We start from the raw sequence: 23,413 nt of genomic DNA, 5'->3' as shown, positions 1-23,413 counted from the left end.
AGTGAGTTATGAATTTTTGAAAGTCCGACTTTTGCCCTTTTTTGCATGTTTACAGGGGTCATTCTTTTGCACCCTGATCCTAAAGGCTTCATCTGATTGCCTTAAAATTCTGTCTGTAGCATCTTAAGACCTGGGACAAACACTGGGGCTAAAACTTTTTGTTTCCGAAATACTATATGACGGGGGCGGGGCTTCGAAGTTTTCACTTAAGATTTCCTTCGCCGCAATGGACAAAATGCTTAATAACTCTCTTGCACATGCTGCTAAAAATCCAAAACTTCACATGTACATAAAGAGTCGGTACCTGAAGACATCTATATGTTTATATTCTGTTATACACCTTGCGCCAATCAATAAAATTTTTTACATTTTGACGTACTGCACGGTGCCCTTTTAACGAATCCGATTGAAAATTGGCTAGAAAAGACTCAAGACATTGATCTTACTCTATCCCTATTTTTGTGACTTTCCTTCGAAGGGCGTGGCTATTACGGTGCCGCAGAGTCTGATTATTCTCCGTGGCAACAAAAGTTCCTGCAAAATGATTCAGATGATCCATCTTCTCGAAATTTTTCACATTTGAGGATATTCAGGCCCTGAAGACGGCTGCCAACTTATTTTTGATCGCAGTGGTAGCGCCACCAACTGGTTAAAACAAATACAAATTATTTTCGTTGATGTTTTTCTCCGGGCAGGTTAACAAAATCTACCTTATATTTGCTCGGATGAGTGTTTCAGCCTTGAGGATGTCACAATACGAAAGTCTTTCGCCTTCTTCAGAGTGTCACATGATGGTGTCTTGTGGCCCGTCTTTATCAGCTGATGTTCCATGAGGGCGTGACTTACCTGTCACAAGAATGAAGGCAAGTCACGCCCCCCGCTGTCCGTTAACTCCGCCAAGATGCTGCTCCAGGTGGTAGAGAGGATGAAGGCTCCCTTGTCTCTGTTCATGGTTTTTATGCCTCGCTTGCAGATCTCAATGGCCTCTCTGATCCAGCGCTGTTGTTTGTTCTCTTCGGTGCCGATGACCCTGCCCTTCTCCCGGTCCATGATGTGGTTTTCCCTTTTGCAGTGGTCAGTGATTGCTGATTTGTAATGTTCATGTTGTGCTTGTTCTTTTACTGCTCTGATTTTTCATTTTTTTGACAGGTAAGTCACACCCTCATGGAACATCAGCTGATAAAGACGGGTCTCAAGACACCATCATGCGACACTCTGAAGAAGGCGAAAGACTCGCCGAAACATGTCAGGTAAAAAATTTTACCGAAAACATAATTGTCTGCTTTTAATGAATCTGTCAAATATCAATAATAAGAAGACAAAATGAACCTAATACAAATAAATGAATGCTTAATAACTCCCCTGCACATGCTCCTAAAAATCCAAACATTCACCTGTAAATAAAATGTCCCGACCTGAAGACATCTTAATGTTATTATTTTGTTATACACACAGCGCCGCCAAGTGGAATCAAAAATTTGTTTTTATTTAAATTTTCACGTACTGCACGGTGCCCTTTTGACGAATCCGACTGAAAATTAGTCAGAAAAGACTCAAGACAATGATCTTACTCTCTGCCGAGTTTTGTGACGTTTTGGCAAAAGGCGTGGCAATTACGGTGCTGAAAAGTCCGATTGTACTTTGTGGCAACAAAAGCTCCGGCAACATGACTCAGATGATCCTATCTTCTCGAAGTTGTACACATTTGAGGATACTTCAGCCCTGAAGACATCTACCAACTTATTTTTCATCGTAGTAGTAGCGCCACCAACTGGTAAAAGCTAATACAAGTTATTTTCTTGGATGTTTTTCTCCGTGCAACTCAACAAGGTCGCCCTCATATATGCTCGGAGGACTGTTTCGGCCATGAGGATGTCACAATACGAAATTCATCCTTTTTCGTGAAAAGTTGTGGGAGTGGCATTGCACTTTTTGGCAATAAAACAACGCTGATTATGAGGTTCTAAATATGAACGACAACTCGTGAAACTTGACACACACATCAGGCAGAGCAAATTTATCAATATTTTATACGTTAGTTGTGCAGCTTTTTTGAAATGGCTCGCCATGGCCCTCGAGAAATGTTCAAAAAAGCAGCCCTGGTTGAGTGTTTCACCTCGCTTTTTGTAAATTTTATGGAGTACAGTGAACCCTCGGTTATCGCGGTTAATGGGGACCGAGACCACCCGCGGAAACTGAAAATCCGCGAAGTAGCGGCGCACCTTCAAAAATGCTTAAAAGAAAATACAATATATATAATAAATATATATATATATGTATATATATATATATATATATATATATATATATATATATATATATATATATATACGGGGGGAGAGAGAGAGAGAGAGAGAGAGTGAAATTCATGTTATAACAAAAAAACCAAATTATTATTAAAACGTATTATTTTTTTATTCCCCAGCCATTCTTTTTGTATTTATTTAATTACTCCGACTTTTACCTGCTGGTACGCCGTCCGGTGTGCCCTGTGAAATGAAAGGTGGCATTCTTTATTTATTTATTTATTTATTCTTCTATACATTCATAACTGACAGCTTCGCGCTCCGCTCGTGCCCGGGCGGAAGAGGTGCTCCAATTCGGCTTAACTGTGACACACACCCGCCCTCCTCCCCCGGAGCTTCCATTCGGTTAAACTTAGGGGCCGCTTGGCACCGCCCGTGCCCGGGGAAGGTGCTCCTCTTCGGCTTACTGTGACGCGAGCATGCCCTCCTCCTCCGGAGCTTCCATTCGGTTAAACTTAGGGGCCGCTTGGAACCGCCCGTGCCCGGGGAAGGTGCTCCTCTTCGGCTTACTGTGACGCGAGCATGCCCTCCTCCTCCGGAGCTTCCATTCGGTTAAACTTAGGGGCCGCTTGGCACCGCCCGTGCCCTGGGAAGGTTCTCCTCTACGGCTTAACTGCCACGCACGCCGGCCGGAGCTCTGGTACTGTCCGAACCGCGCGAAACGTCGCCACCGATCGTGTCCGGGGGAACGTGCTCTTCTTCGTCCACTCTCCTCTTCGCCCACGCTCTTCTTCGGCGCACACCGGCCGTCTAACCGCTCCAGCGCCCCGTCGTGCCGCTCGGCGAAACTATAATGCCCCCGAATATTTTTTAGACCCGCGAAGCACTGAACCCGCGAAAGGTGAACCGCCAAGTAGCGAGGGTTCACTGTATGTATAAGACCAAGACCTACAAAAAAGTCTCTTGGAGCAATGAGCTAGGTTTTACAGGAAGTCGGCCATTTTGAATTTATTAAAAGGGGGCGGGTCACCACAATGGACTTTGTGTAGAAATTATTATTGGGGCCCGAGCAGCGACCGCGGCGAGGTCCCTATTGTTTATGTAGAAATTATTATTAGGGCCCGAGCAGCGACCGCTACGAGGTCCCCATTGTTTTTGTGGAAATTATTATTATTATTATTATTAGGGCCCGAGCAGTGACCGCTGCGAGGTCCCTATTGTTTTTCTAGAAATTGTTATTAGGGCCCGAGCTGCGACGGCTGCGAGGTCCCTATTGTTTTTGTAGAAAATATTATTACTTTCAAATTTCCCCATTGTGGGACTAATAAAGGACATCTTATCTTATCTTCTCTTATTATTATTATTATTATTAGGGCCTGAGCAGCGACCGCTGCGAAGTCCCTATTGTTTTTGTAGAAATTATTATTATTATTATTTTTCCGATTGTTCGATTGCATTTTTGACCCCCGAAACATGCACAAAAATTCACCAAACTTGGCAGTCTCATCGGGCATGGCGAAAAATTTGATATTTTAATGTCTAATATGAATAGGAAGTGAGTTATGAATTTTTGAAAGTCCGACTTTTGCCCTTTTTTGCATGTTTACAGGGGTCATTCTTTTGCACCCTGATCCTAAAGGCTTCATCTGATTGCCTTAAAATTCTGTCTGTAGCATCTTAAGACCTGGGACAAACACTGGGGCTAAAATTTTTTGTTTCAGAAATACTATATGACGGGGGCGGGGCTTCGAAGTTTTCACTTAAGATTTCCTTCGCCGCAATGGACAAAATGCTTAATAACTCTCTTGCACATGCTGCTAAAAATCCAAAACTTCACATGTACATAAAGAGTCGGTACCTGAAAACATCTATATGTTTATATTCAGTTATACACCTTGCGCCAATCAATATCATTTTTTACATTTTGACGTACTGCACGGTGCCCTTTTAACGAATCCGATTGAAAATTGGCTAGAAAAGACTCAAGACATTGATCTTACTCTATCCCTATTTTTGTGACTTTCCTTCGAAGGGCGTGGCTATTACGGTGCTGCAGAGTCTGATTATTCTCCGTGGCAACAAAAGTTCCTGCAAAATGATTCAGATGATCCATCTTCTTGAAATTTTTCACATTTGAGGATATTCAGGCCCTGAAGACGGCTGCCAACTTATTTTTGATCGCAGTGGTAGCGCCACCAACTGGTTAAAACAAATACAAATTATTTTCGTTGATGTTTTTCTCCGGGCAGGTTAACAAAATCTACCTTATATTTGCTCGGATGAGTGTTTAAGCCTTGAGGATGTCACAATACGAAAGTCTTTCGCCTTCTTCAGAGTGTCACATGATGGTGTCTTGTGGCCCGTCTTTATCAGCTGATGTTCCATGAGGGCGTGACTTACCATTCACAAGAATGAAGGCAAGTCACGCCCCCCGCTGTCCGTTCACTCCGCCAAGATGTTGCTCCAGGTGGTAGAGAGGATGAAGGCTCCCTTGTCTCTGTTCATGGTTTTTATGCCTCGCTTGCAGATCTCAATGGCCTTCTGATCCAGCGCTGTTGTTTGTTCTCTTCGGTGCGGATGACCCTGCCCTTCTCCCGGTCCATGATGTGGTTTTCCCTTTTGCAGTGGTCAGTGATTGCTGATTTGTAATGTTCATGTTGTGCTTGTTCTTTTACTGCTCTGATTTTTCATTTTTTTGACAGGTAAGTCACACCCTCATGGAACATCAGCTGATAAAGACGGGTCTCAAGACACCATCATGCGACACTCTGAAGAAGGCGAAAGACTCGCCGAAACATGTCAGGTAAAAAATTAACCTAAAACATAATTGTCTGCTTTTAATGAATCAGTCAAATATCAATAATAAGAAGACAAAATGTACCTAATACAAATAAATGAATGCTTAATAACTCCCCTGCACATGCTCCTAAAAATCCAAACCTTCACCTGTAAATAAAACGTCCCGACCTGAAGACATCTTAATGTTATTATTTTGTTATACACACAGCGCCGCCAAGTGGAATAAAAAATGTGTTTTTATTTTAATTTTCACGTACTGCAACGTGCCCTTTTGACGAATCCGACTGAAAATTAGTCAGAAAAGACTCAAGACAATGATCTTACTCTCTGCCGAATTTTGTGACGTTTTGGCAAAAGGCGTGGCTATTACGGTGCTGAAAAGTCCGATTGTACTTTGTGGCAACAAAAGCTCCGGCAACATGACTCAGATGATCCTATCTTCTCGAAGTTGTACACATTTGAGGATACTTCAGCCCTGAAGACATCTACCAACTTATTTTTCATCGTAGTAGTAGCGCCACCAACTGGTAAAAGCTAATACAAGTTATTTTCTTGGATGTTTTTCTCCGTGCAACTCAACAAGGTCGCCCTCATATATGCTCGGATGACTGTTTCGGCCATGAGGATGTCACAATACGAAATTCATCCTTTTTCGTGAAAAGTTGTGGGAGTGGCATTGCACTGTTCGGCAATAAAACAACGCTGATTATGAGGTTCTAAATATGAACGACAACTCGTGAAACTTTACACACACATCAGGCAGAGCAAATTTATCAATATTTTATACGTTAGTTGTGCAGCTTTTTTGAAATGGCTCGCCATGGCCCTCGAGAAATGTTCAAAAAAGCAGCCCTGGTTGAGTGTTTCACCTCGCTTTTTGTAAATTTTATGGAGTACAGTGAACCCTCGGTTATCGCGGTTAATGGGGACCGAGACCACCCGCGAAAACTGAAAATCCGCGAAGTAGCGGCGCACCTTCAAAAATGCTTAAAAAAAAATACAATATATATAATAAATATATAAATATATATATATATATATATATATATACGGGGAGAGAGAGAGAGAGTGAAATTCATGTTATAACAAAAAAACCAAATTATTATTCAAACGTATTATTTTTTTATTCCCCAGCCATTCTTTTTTAATTTATTTAATTACTCTGACTTTTACCTGCTGGTACGCCGTCCGGTGTGCCCTGTGAAATGAAAGGTGCCATTCTTTATTTATTTATTTATTTATTCATTTATTCATTCATAACTGACAGCTTCGCGCTCCGCTCGTGCGCGGAAGAGGTGCTCCGATTCGGCTTAACTGTGACACACGCCCACCCTCCTCCCCCGGAGCTTCCATTCGGTTAAACTTAGGGGCCGCTTGGCACCGCCCGTGCCCGGGGAAGGTGCTCCTCTTCGGCTTACTGTGTCGCGAGCATGCCCTCGTCCTCCGGAGCTTCCATTCGGTTAAACTTAGGGGCCGCTTGGCACCGCCCGTGCCCGGGGAAGGTGCTCCTCTACGGCTTAACTGCCACGCACGCCGGCCGGAGCTCTGGTACGGTCCGAACCGCGCGAAACGTCGCCACCGATCGTGTCCGGGGGAACGTGCTCTTCTTCGTCCACTCTCCTCTTCGCCCACGCTCTTCTTCGGCGCACGCCGGCCGTCTAACCGCTCCAGCGCCCCGTCGTGCCGCTCGGCGAAACTACAATGCCCCCGAATATTTTTTATACCCGCGAAGCACTGAACCCGCGAAAGGTGAACCGCGAAGTAGCGAGGGTTCACTGTATGTATAAGACCAAGACCTACAAAAAAGTCTCTTGGAGCAATGAGCTAGGTTTTACAGGAAGTCGGCCATTTTGAATTTACTTAAAAGGGGGCGGGTCACCACAATGGACTTTGTGTAGAAATTATTATTGGGGCCCGAGCAGCGACCGCGGCGAGGTCCCTATCGTTTATGTAGAAATTATTATTAGGGCCCGAGCAGCGACCGCTACGAGGTCCCCATTGTTTTTGTGGAAATTATTATTATTATTATTATTAGGGCCCGAGCAGTGACCGCTGCGAGGTCCCTATTGTTATTAGGGCCCGAGCTGCGACGGCTGCGAGGTCCCTATTGTTTTTGTAGAAAATATTATTACTTTTATTATTATTATTATTATTATTATTAGGGCCTGAGCAGCGACCGCTGCGAAGTCCCTATTGTTTTTGTAGAAATTATTCTTATTATTATTTTTCCGATTGTTCGATCGCATTTTTGACCCCCGAAACATGCACAAAAATTCACCAAACTTGGCAGTCTCATCGGGCATGGCGAAAAATTTGATATTTTAACGTCTAATATGAACAGGAAGTGAGTTATGAATTTTTGAAAGTCCGACTTTTGCCCTTTTTTGCATGTTTACAGGGGTCATTCTTTTGCACCCTGATCCTAAAGGCTTCATCTGATTGCCTTAAAATTCTGTCTGTAGCATCTTAAGACCTGGGACAAACACTGGGGCTAAAATTTTTTGTTTCCGAAATACTATATGAACGGGGGCGGGGCTTCGAAGTTTTCACTTAAGATTTCCTTCGCCGCAATGGACAAAATGCTTAATAACTCTCCTGCACATGCAGCTAAAAATCCAAAACTTCACATGTACATAAAGAGTCGGTACCTGAAGACATCTATATGTTTATATTCAGTTATACACCTTGCGCCAATCAATATCATTTTTTACATTTTGACGTACTGCACGGTGCCCTTTTAACGAATCCGATTGAAAATTGGCTAGAAAAGACTCAAGACATTGATCTTACTCTATCCCTATTTTTGTGACTTTCCTTCGAAGGGCGTGGCTATTACGGTGCCGCAGAGTCTGATTAATCTCCGTGGCAACAAAAGTTCCTGCAAAATGATTCAGATGATCCATCTTCTCGAAATTTTTCACATTTGAGGATATTCAGGCCCTGAAGACGGCTGCCAACTTATTTTTGATCGCAGTGGTAGCGCCACCAACTGGTTAAAACAAATACAAATTATTTTCGTTTATGTTTTTCTCCGGGCAGGTTAACAAAATCTACCTTATATTTGCTCGGATGAGTGTTTAGGCCTTGAGGATGTCACAATACGAAAGTCTTTCGCCTTCTTCAGAGTGTCACATGATGGTGTCTTGTGACCCGTCTTTATCAGCTGATGTTCCATGAGGGCGTGACTTACCTGTCACAAGAATGAAGGCAAGTCACGCCCCCCGCTGTCCGTTCACTCTGCCAAGATGCTGCTCCAGGTGGTAGAGAGGATGAAGGCTCCCTTGTCTCTGTTCATGGTTTTTATGCCTCGCTTGCAGATCTCAATGGCCTCTCTGATCCAGCGCTGTTGTTTGTTCTCTTCGGTGCGGATGACCCTGCCCTTCTCCCGGTCCATGATGTGGTTTTCCCTTTTGCAGTGGTCAGTGATTGCTGATTTGTAATGTTCATGTTGTGCTTGTTCTTTTACTGCTCTGATTTTTAATTTTTTTGACAGGTAAGTCACACCCTCATGGAACATCAGCTGATAAAGACGGGTCTCAAGACACCATCATGCGACACTCTGAAGAAGGCGAAAGACTCGCCGAAACATGTCAGGTAAAAAATTAACCTAAAACATAATTGTCTGCTTTTAATGAATCAGTCAAATATCAATAATAAGAAGACAAAATGAACCTAATACAAATAAATGAATGCTTAATAACTCCCCTGCACATGCTCCTAAAAATCCAAACCTTCACCTGTAAATAAAACGTCCCGACCTGAAGACATCTTAATGTTATTATTTTGTTATACACACAGCGCCGCCAAGTGGAATCAAAAATGTGTTTTTATTTTAATTTTCACATACTGCACGGTGCCCTTTTGACGAATCCGACTGAAAATTAGTCAGAAAAGACTCAAGACAATGATCTTACTCTCTGCCGAATTTTGTGACGTTTTGGCAAAAGGCGTGGCTATTACGGTGCTGAAAAGTCAGATTGTACTCTGTGGCAACAAAAGCTCCGGCAACATGACTCAGATGATCCTATCTTCTCGAAGTTGTACACATTTGAGGATACTTCAGCCCTGAAGACATCTACCAACTTATTTTTCATCGTAGTAGTAGCGCCACCAACTGGTAAAAGCTAATACAAGTTATTTTCTTGGATGTTTTTCTCCGTGCAACTCAACAAGGTCGCCCTCATATATGCTCGGAGGACTGTTTCGGCCATGAGGATGTCACAATACGAAATTCATCCTTTTTCGTGAAAAGTTGTGGGAGTGGCATTGCACTTTTTGGCAATAAAACAACGCTGATTATGAGGTTCTAAATATAAACGACAACTCGTGAAACTTGACACACACATCAGGCAGAGCAAATTTATCAATATTTTATACGTTAGTTGTGCAGCTTTTTTGAAATGGCTCGCCATGGCCCTCGAGAAATGTTCAAAAAAGCAGCCCTGGTTGAGTGTTTCACCTCGCTTTTTGTAAATTTTATGGAGTACAGTGAACCCTCGGTTATTGCGGTTAATGGGGACCGAGACCACCCGCGGAAACTGAAAATCCGCGAAGTAGCGGCGCACCTTCAAAAATGCTTAAAAGAAAATACAATATATATAATAAATATATATATATATATATATATATATATATATATATATATATATATATCTGTATATATATATATATATATATATATATATATGTATATATATATATATATATATGTATATATATATATATATATATATGTATATATATATATACGGGGAGAGAGAGAGAGTGAAATTCATGTTATAACAAAAAAAACAAATTATTATTAAAACGTATTATTTTTTTATTCCCCAGCCATTCTTTTTGTATTTATTTAATTACTCCGACTTTTACCTGCTGGTACGCCGTCCGGTGTTCCCTGTGAAATGAAAGGTGGCATTCTTTATTTATTTATTTATTTATTCATTTATTCATTCATAACTGACAGCTTCGCGCTCCGTTCGTGCCCGGGCGGAAGAGGTGTTCCAATTCGGCTTAACTGTGACACACGCCCGCCCTCCTCCCCCGGAGCTTCCATTCGGTTAAACTTAGGGGCCGCTTGGCACCGCCCGTGCCCGGGGAAGGTGCTCCTCTTCGGCTTACTGTGACGCGAGCATGCCCGCCTCCTCCGGAGCTTCCATTCGGTTAAACTTAGGGGCCGCTTGGAACCGCCCGTGCCCGGCGAAGGTGCTCCTCTTCGGCTTACTGTGACGCGAGCATGCCCTCCTCCTCCGGAGCTTCCATTTGGTTAAACTTAGGGGCCGCTTGGAACCGCCCGTGCCCGGGGAAGGTGCTCCTCTTCGGCTTACTGTGACGCGAGCATGCCCTCCTCCTCCAGAGCTTCCATTCGGTTAAACTTAGGGGCCGCTTGGCACCGCCCGTGCCCGGGGACGGTGCTCCTCTACGGCTTAACTGCCACGCACGCCGGCCGGAGCCCTGGTACGGTCCGAACCGCGCGAAACGTCGCCACCGATCGTGTCCGGGGGAACGTGCTCTTCTTCGTCCACTCTCCTCTTCGCCCACGCTCTTCTTCGGCGCACGCCGGCTGTCTAACCGCTCCAGCGCCCGTCGTGCCGCTCGGCGAAACTACAATGCCCCCGAATATTTTTTATACCCGCGAAGCACTGAACCCGCGAAAGGTGAACCGCGAAGTAGCGAGGGTTCACTGTATGTATAAGACCAAGACCTACAAAAAAGTCTCTTGGAGCAATGAGCTAGGTTTTACAGGAAGTCGGCCATTTTGAATTTACTTAAAAGGGGCGGGTCACCACAATGGACTTTGTGTAGAAATTATTATTGGGGCCCGAGCAGCGACCGCGGCGAGGTCCCTATTGTTTATGTAGAAATTATTATTAGGGCCCGAGCAGCAACCGCTACGAGGTCCCCATTGTTTTTGTGGAAATTATTATTACTTTTATTATTATTATTATTATTATTATTAGGGCCTGAGCAGCGACCGCTGCGAAGTCGCTATTGTTTTTGTAGAAATTGTTATTAGGGCCCGAGCTGCGACGGCTGCGAGGTCCCTAATGTTTTTGTAGAAAATATTATTACTTTTATTATTATTATTATTATTATTATTAGGGCCTGAGCAGCGACCGCTGCGAAGTCGCTATTGTTTTTGTTGAAATTATTATTATTATTATTTTTCCGATTGTTCGATCGCATTTTTGACCCCCGAAACATGCACAAAAACTCACCAAACTTGGCAGTCTCATCGGGCATGGCGAAAAATTTGATATTTTAACGTCTAATATGAACAGGAAGTGAGTTATGAATTTTTGAAAGTCCGACTTTTGCCCTTTTTTGCATGTTTACAGGGGTCATTCTTTTGCACCCTGATCCTAAAGGCTTCATCTGATTGCCTTAAAATTCTGTCTGTAGCATCTTAAGACCTGGGACAAACACTGGGGCTAAAATCTTTTGTTTCCGAAATACTATATGACGGGGGCGGGGCTTCAAAGTTTTCACTTAAGATTTCCTTCGCCGCAATGGACAAAATGCTTAATAACTCTCATGCACATGCTGCTAAAAATCCAAAACTTCACATGTACATAAAGAGTCGGTACCTGAAGACATCTATATGTTTATATTCGTTTCCTGTCTTTTTTACGTCATAGTGTACATAAGGGTCTGATGCAACCTCTGACTGAGAATCAGCCTTGTCCGCATTGTGAATCATGTAAAAATCACCCAGCAGGGGGCAGAGGTGCAAAAGATCCGCCTTGAATCTGCGCCAGAGGTACAAATGGGGGGCGGGATCCTGGGGTAGACTTATAAGTGTGGAGAGCAGCGTGGGTAGCAGCAGCATCGGCAGCACTAGCAGCAGTCGCATTAGTAGCGTTAGCAATGAAATCCTCCAAGCAAATGACGATCGAGGAATGCTTTTTTGTAAAAAAAAAAAAGCTTCCTAAAAGCATCAAGGCGATGGAGACGCTTTGGTTGAGAGGATGACGCTTCGTCGTCGTCTCAACAAACAGGCGTCTAAAGAGGGTGCGCGTGCCTTGCGGCCTGCATCGCCTGCCTTCGGACAATAGCCAAAGCAGCTGAGAGTCCTCACCAGATCCCCCCGAACGAGGAGGTAAGCGCTCGCAAGTTACCATTGAACATGTGGTTTTACCCCTCGTGCTTTTATTGTACATATCATGCATCTTGCGGGCAGAAAATGTCGCATAAATGTGCAGTTAGACGCGAGCGTATCTCCTCCCCGACGAGGAAACAACAATACTGAATGGTGTGGTAATCATGCATACTTTCTAAAATTCACAGATTGTGCATCCCGCGGCAAGAAAGTTCCTCCTCGTCTTGTTGGTGTAAAGAAAGGTAAATTATAATATGAAACTTCACACGCCAGCAATAAAATGCAGCAATAAATATATATTTCCAATTGTTTATATTTCTGTAATTTACAGGTTGTGCATCAGGAAGCAGTGGTTCCGGATGGCGTCACACTGGATGGCAACCGAGGAAAATCGACTTTACAGCAACCCCTGGACCACTGAATGCCGCTGCCCATTTGGAGTCTGAGGAGCCAGCTGATTTCCTGCAGCTGTTTCTCACGGATGAGCTTCTGCAGCACATCGCGGATGCCAGCAATCACTTCCCAGACAATTATTTTCACACAAACCCCAGTGGACAAACACAAGCTCGCCTATTTTCCACGGACCAGCAAAGCCAGACCACAACGAAAGTGTCGGGTCTGTTTGCGCAAAGGCAAACGGAGTGAAACAAGAATGTGGTGTGAACTATGTTGTGTGCCCTTGCATCAAGGCAACTGTTTTATTTTATATCACACAAAAAAAAAGTATGTATGACACTGATGTATTTCATTTTTGTACATAGTTCAACAGTTCAGTCGTTTAGTGTTATGTGCAAATAAATTTATTTTATCAAAAACATGTTTTTTGTGCTTTTTTTTTATTTTATAGAAGGCATGCATTATTTAGATGTTAGAGGTGTCATAAAAGCCATAAATAATAGTGTCAAAGTTCAAATTATGGTCAAAATGCATCAGTTTACAAAAAGCTCATTTTCTCAGTTTTTTCCCCAGGGATTGGAGTTTTCATGAAATTTAGCTATTTTCAAATGCCGATTGTTCAAGAATGGAAAAAGATAGGAACAAACATTTTTTTTCTGTTGAAAGAAGAGAGTCTCATCTTTCTTCGGGTGTGCTCCATGTCTATATAGCATTAGAATACAATATTCTGTGGGCCTTGCAATATTAGTCAAAACCCAGGAAAACTCTGGGATTGAGTGGGTTGCTCCAGTGAAAATGGCTGGTATTTAATGAGTTAAGACTGGTTAGGACATCCGGCTCGCAGTCCCAAGGTGCAGGGTTCGATCCCGGGACCCAGCTTTCCTGTGTGGAGGTTGCATTTGTGAGTGAGTTTGAGCGCAGATGGTTGTTCGTCTTTGCGTGCCCTGCGATTGGCTGGCAACCACTTCAGGGTGTGCCCCGCCTACTGCCCGTTGACAGCTGGGTAGGCTCCAGCACGCTATCCTTGTGAGAATAAGCGGATTGGATATTACATGTATGTGTTTATGCCCTAGGCCAGGCGAGGGCAAACTACGGCCCGGGGCCACATGCGGCCCGTTAAAAGTTTTAATCCGGGCCGCCGAACTTGAAAAAAATTTAATGAATAAACCTTGTTAATGTTTTATTTTCTAAACACTGTGGTTTTCAAAGACAAATATTATTGTTGGAATGCTTTTATTCACTTTCATATAAAATTAAATGTATTTTTTTTCTCAGATGAGGTGAGGTTTCCAAAACACTCCATCCATCTGCTCCTGGTCCGGCCCCTCTGTCATATTTTAGAACCCATTGTGGTCCTCCAATCAAAAAGTTTGCCCGCCCCTGCCCTAGGCTTTGTGTCTTTGCTTGGTTGACTGTGTAATGAGTGTATGAATGCATTTCTTTCTACCAGACACCTTGGACTTCCCATGGCAGATTAATAATCTATTTTATCTATCCATCAGGGTCACGAATGTCATTTGATGAGTAGAGAATTTAGAGTCTCCAATTAACCTAATATACATGGATTTGCGCATGGAAACCTGAGAAAAAGCCCTTAGTCCTACTTTTCCATCTGAACCACTTTATCCTCACGAGGGTCACAGCCGTGACATCCCAGCTGACTTCAGAAAGTAAGTGGGCGACGACTCATGATCTCTTGGTTGAATAATATTGTTAGGGGCTCAAAATGGCCCTCTACAATAAAATGGCAGAAGAATATTACATACTCTCTGGCAGAAGAATATTGCGTTTTTTTGTTTTGTCCAATTAACTTAAATAAAACTTGGGAAAATTTAATGATTACATGTAAACCAGCTGGTCTTCCCCATACCAAGCCCTGGCTAAAACTGACTGAAAAATGCATGATGTGTGCCTTTTAAACTCCTCGGCCCATCCACTATGCCAGGGATGGGCAAACTTTTTGATTGGGAGGGGGGGGGGCACAATGAGTCCTAAAATACATTTAATTTTAAACGAAAGTGAACAAAAGCATTCCAACAATATATATGTCTTTGAAAAACCACAGTATTTAGAAAATAAACCATTAACAAGGCTTATTCATTTAATTTTTTTCAAGTTTGGGGGGCTGGATTGAAACGTTTAACGGGCCACAAGTGGCCCCCGGGCCGTAGTTTGCCCAAGTGCCCTAAGCCAATTGATTCTAAAAAATAACAGTTTTCTTCATCAAAACAACATTTTATGATCAACATAAATGTTAGTGAGTACATAAAGGTATACTCATTCGATCTATCATAACCCCATGCACTTAGACTGTACAAAAAAAAGAAAATTTTTATTTTAAAACCTAGTATTTCGCCATGACGTCACACGCTAGCGTCAAGTGCTTGGCGCTAAAAACCCGGAAGTAACAGCGGCGCTCGGTTTGAAAGTGGAGAGTTGTGCATGGTAGGCGAATTCGGGAGAAATGTTTGTTGAACACGAGGACTGTGGCGTAGAAGATGGTTTAACAGCGATCTAGTGCGCACCCAACCGTGATGGCTGACCAACGAAATAAATGCGGACCGACGGAGTGGACTGACAGGACGTGGAAAACAGGTGTGTGGCATGTGTGCGTGTGCACGAATGTGGGAGTGCGTTCACTATGGTGGCAGCGATCGCAAAGCAGCAGCACCACTCCTTGACAAAAGTATTGTACTTTCTCTGATGTTTTGGGTTTGCTCTGCTTTGGGGTTTGTAGTTCTGGCCACGCAAAAGTAACAAAGCAAGTTCTTGGATGTCTGCTTTTTTCTTGAACTGTTAATTGGTTAACATCGTGGCTCTTATTTTTATCTAATGTATGGAGTTTGGTGGCTATCTATATGCACAACTATATTAGTTGCACTTGAAATTGCATACAGAAAATTTGTATAAATAGGTTACGCTATAAAGTATAACAATATTAACAATCGTTATTGTTGTTACTGTTTATTTATTTTATTTTGCAATAACTGTGCTCCAAGCTTAGCTGTTGTGCCAGCTGCCAAGTAAAAATATGTAATCTCACTCAATAATAGGAATAAATACTTAACTAACATCTCAATTTTTCGGGTTGGGCTGTGGGGGAGGGGAGGGTGGCTGCCTGACAAAAAGCAGACTGTCCTGCACATGCGCAGACCAGCCGAGTGTGTGAAGTGTGCGTAAGTGCAGTACCGGGACCGACCACTAGACAGCGATCCTGAGTAATTTTTCCGCACACACATTTCGAGCACACTCGTCTTGTTTTTGTGACCTTCCTGGGAAGCCCTGAAACTTTGACAGGACCTCCCCCTGAGCTTCTTATCACTGAATTCAATGCTCTTTTTTGTGGGGCCCAGATTTTTGGTCCCCACAAAAATTTTGGTCCCCTACAGTGGGTGTGCTGTCCGATGTTGGTCCCCAACATGTAGCTTATACAAACACACACACACACCCCTACTTGTTTTTTTTGACATTGTTGGGCCACCTGAGCAAAACTCACATTGTGGGAACCACCCTTTCTAGTGGTTGTACAGCTCTGAAAAAAATCAGGCAGTGTCCAGGAATTTAGTTAAACACAAAAACCACTTCAAATTACCAATTAATGACCTGGAGGTCAAATGAGTGACTCAAGTGCATGTAATTCAGTCACTGAAGCCCAAAGATTCTCTGGGCCAGTGGATGAACCATTATTCGTCTTGGACAGCATTGAAGCAGGCCGTAGCCTGGTTTCTAAAGCTGAAAGACTTACTGACAGAGTAAAGGAAAATAGAAAGGAGTTAATCACATTAGGTGAAGAAGGCAAGATGAATTTATTCAAGAGAACTGTCAAAGGAAAGTATTTGACCTGCGACGACTTGGATAAAGCAGAAAGAGAACTTGTGAAATACTGTCAAAGGCGAAGTTTCAAAAAAGATTTAGCCATATTTGAAAAACAAAAAAGGGTGAAGAAAAGTAGCCCACTTTACAAGTTCAATATAGTACTTCAAGATGGTGTCATGAGGGTTGGTGGACAGTTGAGCCACGCAGCCATGCCTGAAACAGCAAAACAGCAAGCCATCTTGCCAAGGATTCACATAACACAAAGCTAGTCCTGAGATACATTCATGAGATTACAGCTCACGCTGGAAGGAACCACATGATGGCTAATCTGCATCAACAGTTTTGGATACCTCGAGCTGCTAGAGTCATCAGAAGAGTGCTACCTGACGATCCGCCTTTCAAGAGAATTGGCGTTGATTATTTTGGTCCATTCTAAGTAAGTAGGGTTAGAGGACAAGTAAAGAGATACGGCGTGATTTTTACATGTTTCGCTGTACGAGCCGTACATCTGGAAATTGCATCTTCACGTGACACAGATGCTTGTCTCAACGCAATCCGAAGATTTCTTGTCAGAAGAGGACAAGTGAGAGAGATGTATTCTGATAACGGAACCAACTTAAGATCAGCTGACAGTGAAATGAAGAAATCAATCAAAGAATGGAACACTAAGTAAATCGAGAAACACTTGCTGCAAAAAGGTATTCAGTGGCATAGCAATCCCCCAGCAGGTTCCCACCACGGAGGAAGCTGTGAGCGACTTATTTGGTCTGTGAGAAAAATCCTGAATGTCACTGTAAAAGAACAAATTTCGGGTGAAGAAAGTCAATATACCTTGCTTGGTGAGGCTGAAGCAGTTATAAACAGCAGGCCTATCACAAGGACATCTTCCGACCTCAACGACTTGGAAGCACTCACACCCAACACTCTGTTGTGGCTGAAGGTCAAACCTGAGTTACCTCCTGGAGTCTTCTGTAAAGACGACCAATACGCCCCAATACGTACCTCTGGGAATGAGCTGGTCAGCTCTTTAAAGAGTATTATGTAAGTTGAAATACATTAATCCATTTTTCTTTTTTGGACCATCTTTAACTGTGTAGTGTGTAATGTCTAAAATACAAAATGATCTGATTTTAGGGTGCAGTTGACGACTGTGGCACAGGTCCTCGCTCTACAAGTGCTAATAGTCTTCGGCAAAGAGAAAAATCTGCCATAAGGTACAGAAAACATTGGCATCAGAGTAAATGGATGCATGTTTTTGCAATGTGCGAGGAAACTGGCGAACTCAGAGAAAACTACGCAGGCTTGGGAGAACATGCAAACTCTACACAGGAAGGCCGGAGCCGGAATCGATCCCACAACCTCTGCATTGTGAGACCATCGTGCTCACAAGTCGCCCACCGTGGCGGCCGTCCATTATGAATGCCATCCCACCATCCATTATCTGTACGGCTTCTCCTCACAAGGGTTGCAGGGGGTGCTGGAGCCTATCCCAGCTATCTTGGGGCAGTAGGTGGGGTACACCCTAAACTGGTTGCCAGCCAATCGCAGGTCACACAAAGACAAACAACCATCCGCGCTCACACTCACACCAATTTAGGGTGTCCAAACAACCTGCCATGCATGTGTTTGGAATGTGGGAGGAAACCGGAGAACCCACGCAGGCGTGTGGGAAACATGCAAACTCCAAACAGGAAAGCCGGAATCAATCCCGCGACCTCTGCATTGTGAGACCATCGTGCTAACAAGTCGCCCACCATGCATCCCTGCTAAATAAATGATTAATTTTTACATTTTAGTATTTGTAAGCGATCTTGTGTTCATGACAGCATTTTCAACAGTGTGGGTGTTTGTATGAAAGCATTTCACTCGTGTATGGGCATGAGCATGTTTCAGTTGTATTTATGAATAACAATAATTTCACAATTGTGCCTGAGCGCCTTTCACTGGTGTGTATGAGAATGTTTCACCTATGTGTATGAGCGCATTTGACGAGTGTATGAGCAACAACTATTTCACTAGTGTGTATGAGAGCGTTTCACTCGTATGTATGATAGCGTTTCATAAGTATGCATGAGCAACAACAATTTCACTGGTGTGTAAGAGTGCATTTCAGAAGTGTGAAGCGATTCCTGACTTTTGTCCCCAACGGCACCTCATACTCCCCATCTCCCGCTCACTTCTCCTGACCCCATGAGCCATCCCCGTTGCTACTACATGGAGATTTGATGTGTTTTTTTGTTTTTTTTGTTATTAGCTTCTTCAACATCTCTTCTGATTCTCATCTCTTCTCTGGCGCTCGTCTCCGCCTGTCTGATTTGAAGTCGACCTCAGAATTTGCACTATTTTGACATGACTTCTGTGGTAATCACTACTGACATATTGTGTCATTTGCTCAATAATACATTAAAATTATAATAAATAATTAAAATGGGTCCGGTGCCGAGCTCTGGCTTCATATCTTTAAAAGTGGTCTTCTCAAATCTGTTACTAATGGCCTCTAAATCAGTTGTGGTAGAGAAGGGGCAAATTAGACCTTATGGCATCTTAATTTGGTCAAGTCTTGTACCCATTTTCAAGGCCAGCGACTATTGCTTTAGCTATATACAAGAAAAGGATTACTCTGAATATACACAACAACAAATCCCAGATGTCCAACCCAAATGTTGTTTCAAAATAATCCAGTTCAGATGATAAACAAATGTATTGGTATGTTGAGGTCATTATTTCAAATCAAAATATACACTTCTTTTTCAGACAATGGGGAGGATCGAAGAAGTGGAAAAGTTGCAGGAGTAACTTCAAAACAATGCAAAGAGACAGAATCTGGAAGAATGTCAAGTTTGTCCATGTTTATATTTCTGGAATTTAGTGGACGTGCATCTCGAAATGTTTGGGGATGGTTCGGGCTGCCAGACAAGACTTTCACTGCGAGCGCTGGACCACTGGATGCTGCGGCAAACAGCGGACTTCTTGCAGCTATTTATTACTAACAAGCTACTCCTGCACATCAATGATGCGGATGGCACAGACTGCTTTGCAGACAATTATTTTGAGGCAAAACCAAGAGGTCTGTAAGCACTCTGAAAACAAAGTAAAATATTTGACACCCACGGCAAAAAAAGCCATGCTACAGCATAGGGCTGGGCGATAAACCGAAAATTTACCGTTACCGAAATTTATTACAATGACCGAAATCATTTTGCCCATGTCGGTAAATTCGATGAATAAAAAAAGAAAAGCCTTTTGTCTGCGGCAATGTTCATGCCCCTTTAAGACCGCTACAGCGCCTCTAGTCATGTGACTCCACCCGTCTGTCGCTCTCGTTGCTGGCGATTCAAATCCAGAAGCTTTCTCACCACCCACAACACAACCATGCTGTGCTGAAAGTTCAAAGTGAGAAGCAAGGTTCGACAAGTGACAACAGCCCATGAACGGAGGCGACACCATACGAGAGAACGTCTCAGAGGTGGACGCGATAGCTTAGCACATAGCTAAAGATAAAGCTCCTCTAGTTACGTGGCGCGCACAGGATTTAAACGCTTCATGAAAGCCGTATTTCCCGATATGGACTACATCGGGCCGGGAAGCTTAGACATGTCAAGCATTTTGCATCTACATCCGACTTGTGGTCGGGTCGCAACATGGATCCCTGATTGAGCCTAACTGTGCATTACATAGATGACAAGTGGCGACTGCGCAGCAGAGTACTCGAGACGGCACATTTTCCCCGATAATACCCACTTGTTTATTTGGCTTGCATTGACATTTTCTTTCATTTTATTTCGCGTTTTTTTATTTGCCATTATTTACATCACGAGAGCATCTTGGCGCAATCTATTTGCAGAAAAAGATTTCGCAAGAGGTACCCTTTTTCTTTGTGACATTGTTCAAGTCATGCAAAGCAAGCTCAGGGTTCGCGGTTAACCGCTTCCCGATTGCCCGGGGCAAGTGAAATTTGGCCACGGGCAAGGTAAAATTATGGGCAACTTGCCCGACCGGGCAAGCATTTTTTAAAGCAGCCAAATATCTTTAATTTTGACGAAAACGGTGGTGTGATCTGTTTGTGTGCACTGTATGGTGATGGTTTAACCCAGACAACCCCTTATGTTTTGGTATGGTCCATTGGCCTTATCGGGGGTAATGGGCGGGCGCTACGGGGATCAGTTAGTTCAGTGAATGTCGAGTTAAAGTGGACGTCAATAAATCCCGCAGTATTGGAACTCGCTGTCGTAGCATCCTCATTTGAAGTTTGAAAAACACAACAAAAACCTACGATATTTTGGCCGAAAATTGACAGCCGGAAGTTTTCTTACCTTCTGCGCATGTTTACGAGTGGCGACGAGTTCGTTCAAATCCGAACATTTCGGATTCCTCTGACATGACTAAAATAGCTCGAATATTTTTAAGTAGACAATTCAGTTGTGAGTAAGGAAGGGAGTAATATTTGATTATTGGCTGTTAATTCATTAGCTCCATGATGTGACCTGACATAGTGTCAGTGACTGTGTTCTGTTTATGCTATGAAACTTATGGAGGCAGCACCACAGGCACTGGTCTTAAAGGAATACACAAATTTGCCACACTCATAATTTACTCATGTGATTCCTCAATTAATACGCTCTCCTGGACTTAAAATTGATCATCTGGATTGCTGTAATATCATTTTCCCAATTTAACATGCAGATTTGTTAATTATTAAAACTACAATTAACATTTTCAATAACTGCACAGGATGATACATTTGCTCTTGTGAGTAGGGTTTCATGGTTGATGATGAAAACAAGATTAATTTATGCTTATCAGATTATATGTTTATTTACATTTGTGGCGCACATTTTACAACCATAAACATTTTATTCTTAGAGAAAAAAAATTGTCACTTGCCCAAGTCGGGCAAGTAATTTGGCCACTCGGGCAAGGCAAATTTTAGTGGCACTTGCCCTATGGGCAAGCAGTTTTTAAAGTTAACCGCGAACCCTGCAAGCTATTTGGAATGTTCATACAAATGATTTTTGTACTTTTATTTTTCATTGAAAGTAAAGTGTACCAGTTGGTCAATAAAAAAAACAGTCAATATGCAATTCCTGCATTTATTTTGATTTTAGTCCACGTGGGAATTTATTGTGCATTTATCGTTATCGAGGTAAAATTGCTCGATTTCTCGCGATATTGATTTGAGGTCATATCGCCCAGCCCTTCTACAGCATGTATACAGTGTGAGACGTGTTGTGTTCACTTGCTCCAAGGCAATTGTTTTTAAGTGTATACCACATACCCAACGAATTGTGTAATTTGTATGGCGGGGTGTACACATGCGTTGCAAAAACACATGCACACACTGTCACTCACGCACTTCCGTATATAGTTTATTTCAGCACCTTTTGTCATGCTGTTTTTATTTTATAGAAGGAAAGCATTATTTTGATGTCTGAGCTGTCACAAAAGAAAAAATAGAACTGTTGAAGTCAAGTCAAGCTTGTGCTTGAAATGTTTGTTCTTAGTTTCTCAGTTTTTCGTGAGCAATGGGAATTCAGTTATATTCAAACGCTGTCAGGTAAAGGCTCCATATTTTTATAGCATTATAGCACACTATTCTGTGGGCGCTAGAATTGAAGGGTTTGCGTTAGTAAAAATAGGTGGGATTAAATGAGCTGAAGTGTATCTCTTGAGTGCTCCTTAAATATTTGCCTGTGTTGGTATATTTTATTTTGGTCGTGTCATGTTTATTCTTACGCTGAAAGAGACATAAGGTGTTCGAAAAAAATAAATGATTTTTTTTTTTCCCGGTCAAAACTACCAATGGTGTCTGTTTTTTTTCCCTCCGTGAAATGTACGAGTTATCACTTTGACGCGCATGATGTCACGTGGCTGGAGGACTGGAAACTTGCACGAACAACATTTACGTTGAAATGTAACAATGACACATATATCGACATCTAACAAACATGCATGGGCATCTAACATTGACACTTACATTGACGTCTATAACATAAACCATTACAATCACATCTAACAAACACGGACATCTAACAGACACATCGACATCCATCATAAACATTTACATAGACATCGACATCTAACCAACCTCTACATAGACATCTTACACACATCGACATCTAACAAACATTTACATAGACATCTAACATAAACACATCTAATATAGACACATAGATTGACATCTAACATCGACACATTGAGATCTAACATAGACATACATTGACATCTAACATAGACTGTTACATCGACAACTAACATCGACACAAGGCTTTGTCAAATGACACGTCATGACGACATATACAGAGACACAAGGCACAACAGCATATTTTTGGTACAAATTGAACCCGATATGTTAGCTACCTCGTTCGACTTAAAGGGTTAGCGAACTTGTTATGGTGGTTGAGGCGTGGTGGCTACCCAGCTCGTGTAGTGTATATTAAACTTAAGTTAATAATTTATGACCAGTAAACACGGATGTTGTAACGCAAAACAATGTTCAAATGTTAGTTTTTTTTCAACACATTTCATGAGAAAAAGCTCTACTTGTCTGTGAGAAATGTATGTTGTAGACCCATTATATAACACAATATTACACAATTTTACATTGGAATTTCATTTAATAAAACATTGACAATTATCTTTACAAACACTGTGTATGATTCATCTTTTCATTTGTTGTTCAATGAGCAAAACAGTGGCGATCAAAACAGTGCAAATTAAATGACATTTTATAGGTATCTGGTTGCAATACAGTGAACCCTCGCTACTTCGCGGTTCACCTTTCGCGGGTTCAGTGCTTCGCGGGTCTAAAAAATATTCGGGGGCATTGTAGTTTCGCCGAGCGGCACGACGGGGCGCTGGAGTGGTTAGACGGCCGGCGTCCGCCGAAGAAGAACGTGGGCGAAGAGGAGAGTGGACAAAGAAGAGCACGTTCCCCCGGGCACGATTTGGGGCGACGTTTCGCGCGGTTCGGACCGTACCAGAGCTCCGGCCAGCGTGCGTGGCAGTTAAGCCGAAGAGGAACAACTTCCGCCCGGGCACTAGCGGGGCGACATTTCGCTCC

The sequence above is a fragment of the Idiotropiscis lumnitzeri genome, unplaced genomic scaffold, assembly GCF_059441095.1.
Source record: "Idiotropiscis lumnitzeri isolate Australia: NSW breed Sydney's pygmy pipehorse unplaced genomic scaffold, RoL_Ilum_1.0 HiC_scaffold_99, whole genome shotgun sequence".
NCBI classification, from domain to species: domain Eukaryota; kingdom Metazoa; phylum Chordata; class Actinopteri; order Syngnathiformes; family Syngnathidae; genus Idiotropiscis; species Idiotropiscis lumnitzeri.
This window is presented reverse-complemented; position numbering follows the sequence as displayed.